Source organism: Centroberyx affinis, unplaced genomic scaffold (assembly GCF_046629955.1).
Source record: "Centroberyx affinis isolate AG114_WGS23_722 - 3 ecotype Tasmania unplaced genomic scaffold, CSIRO-AGI_Caff_v1 ptg003396l_1, whole genome shotgun sequence".
Lineage (NCBI taxonomy): Eukaryota > Metazoa > Chordata > Actinopteri > Beryciformes > Berycidae > Centroberyx > Centroberyx affinis.
The window spans coordinates 131,746-139,017 of NW_027281379.1; positions in this window are offsets into that span (position 1 = coordinate 131,746).

The window sequence follows — 7,272 nt, forward strand, 5'->3', positions numbered from 1 at the left end:
TAACCCTTGATTTCAAGTGGTTGATCACCTTTTGTCTTTAATCTAGACTTCAGTTTCATCAAAAAAGAGTTTTACCCACATATCTAAGACAATAGTCCCATTTGATAAGATTTTGTCCCAAGGAAGCCCATCTGAGAAGATTTTTGTTGTTAGAAACCTCTGCGAAACCTCTGATCGCAACAGTCATCCTTTTACACTCTTAACTGTAATTGTGCTATATGTGCATATAGTGAGTGAAATGAAAGTGAAATTAAACTTTTCCTTATTTTGCTGGGAACCTCCAGGAACCCCCTCAAAGACCCCACAGAGGTCCCAAAGACCCCACTTTGGGAAACAGTGGACAAGCTGAAAGGTAGCGTACTTATGTTATTTCCTGGAGAAATGTGTAGGCCAGCTGAGAGCATCTGAAGGAAATGAGCTCGACGAGTCTGAGAAGTTGGAAAGTGAAACAGTCTGCAGTTCCACACCACAGGCACCGTTTAAAATGCCAACTGCTGAGGCTGATGACCTAATCTCAGGCAGATGAAGCTCATTGCAAGCTGAGGCAAGCACACGTCTAGTTGTTTTCAGCTGGCCAACACATTTTCTCCAGGAAATGAACTTTTCTACTTATTAATCTTTCCAAAACTCTGGACTCTAATTACTTCAACATACTTTCAGCTAGAGACTCTGTTCCCACTTAGAAATGACCAACTTTTAACTGAGTTGCCGGTGGGTTAGGGTTAGCTCATTTGGTACTAAACAAGCTTTTTTCTATTTGGCCACCAGAAGGCGCAGTGATGCCTCATCACGTCACTATCTGGTCGTAAAATGTTAGCCCTAGTGCTGATGAGCCATGTTTACAGCATTGGAAAACAGATGAATATGTTCCGATGCAAATCAGTTCTCCGTAATGAAATCTGGGGAGGGACTAGTGATGGGCCTCGGTCCATCCCTCCATCCATCATGCATAGTATCTTGGATGCCACTGATTGCTGTTTGATGAAACTTCGGAGAATAATGCGTGTTGGAACAATTCAAATTGCACTGATTGGCCTAAGGGGGGCGCTACAACGTTTGTTACCTCCGCCAAGGAGGTTATGTTTTCGGTGCCGTTTGTCTGTTAGCTGGATTACGGAAAAACTACTGGGCCGATTTTCATGAAACTTCGTGGAAGGGTGTAGCATGGGCCAAGGAAGAACCCATTCAATTTTGGAGCGGATCCGGATCCGACTCACGAACACGCAATAATATCATGAACCTCGGTGGAGGTCTGCGCTCTGTGATGCCCTTCTAGTTTACTTGTTGGATTTAGCTAAAACTCGGGGGAATGATGCATCTCACCACTGCGTTCTCATATTTTCAAAATTACACTGATCAGCCTTGGGGTGGGGGGGGATTAGGGGGATAGTTCTATATTATTTGTTTGCTCATCTATGTGTCATGCGCAATATCTCAAACTGATCCAATTTTGACAGAAATTGGGGAAATGATGCATCTCACCGCCACATTCCAGCATTCAAACTGACACTGGCCAAATGGGATCTACAATTAAAGCTCAAAACAAGGTGATATATTTGTTCCCATTTGGCCCATACCGGACTTCATCATTCGTGGAGGAAAACATGTTTACTGTTGCCTTGTAATTTTCGTACATTAGCACAACTGGACATTTAAGAGTCTGTCTGTATAAAATTGCTGTACTTTGAATGAAATAGCGATGCACTCTCCAAAGCCTACAGTACTCTACTAATGGTACCATTTTGACCCAGTGATGACTCAGTGTTGCTGATAAATTTGAAGAAAAACATCAGACTATTAGTGGTTTTCTGCAGGGTTCCATGCAGACAGAAATTCAAATTCGGGCCAGACAGAGTGAGATAGGTGGAATCTGTTTTGTTCTCATACAGGAAAGTTGATAACGAAGGAAGGAGATGGAGAGAAATTTACTGGATCACATAGTGTAATCTCAACCTGAAGCGTTGCTGTTCTCTTAATTAGACAGTGTATTGCGTGTCTCGTTGAATATTTGTGTGTATTGCTTCAAGTTCATTTTGTAAGATTGGTTTCAGGTTTAAGGTGTGAATATATTAATTGTTTTCACATTGTTTCAAATGTTTTTAAATTTTGCATTTTGTAAACAGCTTTTATATTTTACGAACCACTACTCTGGTGATGAGGATTGATTTGATAAATGTTGATAATGTTGATGTTCGATAATGTAAAACAGAGACATTTATTTACTCTATCCATTGATTCCTATTCAGGATCATGGAGTCACGATCCACATGACATAAATATTGTTTTATTGTTGGGAAAAATATTGGTTTAAATACGTAAACTCGACTGGTGCTGAATCCTGGAGAAGACTTTTTGCCACTGTGTGATCATTGTTCCCGATGCAATGGAGTTCTCCTCCGATTCGTTCATATCAACACTGGAAGGCTAATTGCTGTAATGAAAGCCCATTGGAGATGCTCATCAGCAGTTTCAATTGCACTCACACAAACAGTGTACATGCTGCAGAAAAAAAAACAGCACTGAAAATAAAATACAGTTCTGTATATGATGGGGAATTATAAAGATTCAGGACACCAATAAGATATTTAATTCCTATAAAGCCATAACAGAGACACCAATATCTGCCCAATTTGGCCCCCTGCCTTTTTCACAGGCATTGCATTACTTTATACTGTAATATGTGCTTGGATGCTTTAGCCTGGTAAACTATTTTGACACCAACAGGGAGAAAACAGCATTTATTGTACAATTATTATCTATTGTAGCACATCCTTTCAGCTAGAGACTCCGGTCCAACTTAAAAATATTCAACCACTTTATAAGATGTGTATATGTTTTTAACTGTATATTATTTTTAACTTGCGGAGTTGCTTTTGAATGATGTTTTTTGGGAGTCTGTTTACATTTTAAAGGTATATTCCGCAAAAAAATAAAGCTATTGAAGTCAATGCCCATCTGTGTACTAGCTATTCCTACTTATTCTATCTGAAAACTTTTATTCCTTTTTAATTTTATGCTATACTTTTGCCTACTTTATGATTGTGTTCAACCTTTTGACAGTACTTAAGAAACTGAAAAACTGAAAAATGAATGGGGGTCAAGTGGAAGAATTTTCAAATTTTATGCAATTTTGTATCACTCTGTATGTTAAGCATAGTTGGATTATAAAAATATTCTATCATCAATTACATGCTGAGTTCTAGACCATACAACATCCATAGGCTTCCCAACTCAACTGTTACACTCCAACATATGAACTGAACTACTCAGGTTGATGACATAATCTCAGGCTGATTAAACTCATTTCAAGAAGAGGCTAACATCCTAAAAATGTAAACATAGCAAAGGCTTGCTAACATCTCCAATCTCTTTTCCTTCCACCATTCATCAGTCTCTTCCGCTCTTCATCCCTGGCCCGTATCCTTTGCTTGCCTCCAAATTCAGTGATCTGATTGTATGGCGTTGTGTCCAATTAAACTGTAACACAAACTGAGGTAAATTGACAGATTAGCATGCTGCTGGATATATGATACATGGTCTATACAGTAATTTGTACTGATCAAAATTCACCCCAGCATCATGTCTTGACTGTGGCCCTTGGAAGTTGCAACTGTCACCTGTATGGATCATACTGACAGACAGGCTGACTGTGGTGTGACATCAGAGTTTAATGTGTAATGACAAAGTATGACATTTTTTAGGAGCCACATTTTGCTCAAGGTTGCTAAGCTTTAGCTAGTGATAAAAAATAATATGAAAGTTAGCCTATCTACAGTATTTTAAGCTTATTCTACTTATTACACTTACCGTAAATTGCTTTGATAAGTGTGTGTTCTAAATGTGTGTTGTATACTACACTATACTATGCTATGCTACTATGCTGTGCTATGCTGCGCTACACTATACAATACAATACTATACTATTCTATACTCTACTATACTATACTATACTATACTATGCTATGCTATACTACACTATACTACTGTACACTATACAGTACTATACTATGCCATACTATACTATACTATGGTACGCTATACTGTACTATATTATACTATGGTACGCTATACTGTACTGTACTATACTATACTATGGTACGCTATACTGTACTGTACTATACTATACTATGCTATACTATACTGTACTATGGTATGCTATACTATACTATACTATGGTACGCTATACTGTACTATACTATACTATACTATACTATACTAACTGTGGTATGCTATAATTTACTATACTAAACTATACTATACTATACTATACAATGGTATGCTATACTATACTATACTATACTATACTATACTATACTATGGTATACTATACTATACAATACTATGATATGGTATGCTATACTATACTATACTATACTATACTATACAATGGTATGCTATACTATACTATACTATACTATACTATACTATACTATGGTATACTATACTATACTATACTATACTATACTATACTGTACTATACTATACTATACTATACTACACTACACTATACTATGGTATGCTATACTAGACTAGACTAGACTAGACTAGGCTAGACTAGAAAAAGGCCCTGGCCCTTATTTACTGTATAGCTGAGGAGAAGCTGTTCTACAGAAATGTCACACAAATGTGTGTTGAACTGATCTTAGTAGGTCAGCAGAAATGTTGACAACTTCCATTAAGGGCATGAATTAAGCTCTTTTAGGAACATGTGGCACAAAACAATCCTGTACAAATGCTCAGACTAAAGGGGAAGAGAGAGCATCTTGACTGGGCTGTATTTAGCAGCCAGTATGTGATTTGCAGGCTGAACCACCTGTAATGTGACAGATACATAAGTAACATAATGACAAAGCGTGAACACAGACATCTGATGGCAGCAGATGTTTTAGCAATGTGTCTATAGCTGTGTTTCTAAACCAGTGGGCTGTTTGAACGTGGGTCGCAGTACTGTTGTGAGTGGGTAGAAAAAAAAAAATACTGCTGTACATTTGAACCAACATTTTCTGGACTTGGACATTTCTGGACCTGTATGAATATCTCTATATATATGTTGTGTTTATTGGATAGAAAAGCTTTTGACCATACCTTAGATTTCAGTAAAATTAACACACAGCTTACTGGAACTTTTGAACGTGTCTATGTCTATCCTATGTCTTTCCAAATCATTCATTCTCTCCAGGTTTCCAGTGGCCTCTGGTAATGTCACACATAAAACAATTCAACTGTGGGGAACTTCTAGGCCTCTAAGGGTTCACATCAGGTGCAAGTGGACCATGAAGTTTCATTGAAAAAGAAGGCGTTCCAAGGCAGTCTACAGGCCAAAAATGTTAAATAATTTTTTTCTTTTTTTTGCATGGCTAGTTCGAAAGAACATATTCTGCATGTGTACCAACCAAATATGTTTTTATTGTTATTTTGAAGTAGTCAAGCAAAAAAGCATACCATTTACGCTGCATTTTATTGGTTAAAAACACGTCTTGTTTTGGTGACTGGTGAAAGTAGCATTGCATGGATCAAATCTTTGTGATTTTTGCTTGTTTGCAATTGTCAGCTCTATAGTATGCACCAACAATGGAAACGTTGTGGTAGGATCTCATCAGAGCCGCCCTTCTTCTTCTTCTTCTGTGATAAGATCTTCTTATTGCAGAGCATCTTCCTTGAAATGCCTGTATTATTAAATTATTTGTAATAGTATTTATAATACCTGCATTCTTGACAGACGTTGATATAGGGGTCCCAGTGTTTGCTGATATGCCTCCAAATTACATCATGTGTTCCATGATGTAAGATGTAGTACAGGCAGAAATTGCAAGGGTTTTGTTGTGTTTTTACCCGCCAACTGTCTAAACAATAATCCAACATTTACAACCACATGGCTTTGTTTACAAGTTCTGGATTGTTTGATTTTTGCCTTTGTGAAAGCGAACCGGAAAAACCCTAAACAACACATTGTGGATAATATATTACGTATTGAATACAGTGGTTCACAATTTCATTGGCAAGTTCAGACAAAGCAAAATAATCTGAAAACCACTGATCTTTAGAACCATTGATGCTTCAGGCATCAACCAAAAGTCTCTTTCACCTCTCCAGCTTGTTCAAAATGCAGGAGTTGGTACAAACAGGTGAAATGTCTTCCCTGGTTACGTGTTATGTCTTAGGATTCATTTTAAGATTTTTCTGATCACTTTTAAAGCACAGTGATGCCTGAATCTAAGCTATATCATAGACCTTTTAACCCCATATGAGCCAAAGTCTAGGCTTAAGACCAAAGGTGACCAGGCTTTTGGCTTTCTTCTTAGTTCTTATTTTTTTTTATCATGTGCTTTCTTGTTTTTACTTGTTTCAAATTATTCCTTGAGTATGAGTATTTTCTTGTAAGGATGCAACCCCTGGTGATTGTTCAGTTTCCCTTGGTAGATACTCCAGATGTACAGTAGGTTGTTCAGGTAAGATACTACTTCCAGATCTCCTCAGCTGTAGTAGAGAGAGGTTCTGTTCTGTCTGCATTTCCTTTTCACACTAACACTGTTGTGGTATCTTACACTTGTAAAATAATAAAGTACTTGCCAGAGAGACGTACGCTGTGCTTCACTTCATCTTTATTTTCTGCTTCTCCCCTTCACATTGCAACATAGTGGTACATAACACTACCATGTCCTAGTGCGCCCTCAGGCTGTTTCTCACTGCAACAACATGACACAACAACTGTTTCTCTTTAATCCTACACTGCAGGATCCTGTCTGGAACCTGTCTGGTTCAACACAAACTTTTCCGCTAGACCATTTCTAGCAGGTTTGAGGTTACATGCATGATACTGTTGTTCCTGAGGAAAGTTTGAAACTCTCCAATGTGAAATGTGTCCCAGTATCAATGACTAACTGTACTGCAAGCAACTGGTTGCTGGATCACTCTATTCTGATGATTGTGTGACAGGCTTTGATTGCATGGCTGCATCTTCGAAGAGACAAATCATCTTGCTATTGACTTTCATGACTTTACATCGTTTTGATGGTTTAAGATAGCTAGCTAACAAGTGCTAATTAGGTAGCATTAATTGAAAATAAGCAGAAAAATAGTAAAAATGACTTCAGAGCTTACCATCGAACCCAACGGCAAGCTCTGAAGTACTTGCCATGTTTGTTCACAAAGCATTGCTTTTGAGACGTTTATTCCTCTGGTCTTTCAAATAAAACTTATAGAGAACTGGGAAGCGTTGAATGGATGTAATCAACTCCTTGTCCATTTTACACTTGCCAGGCAGAACTATTG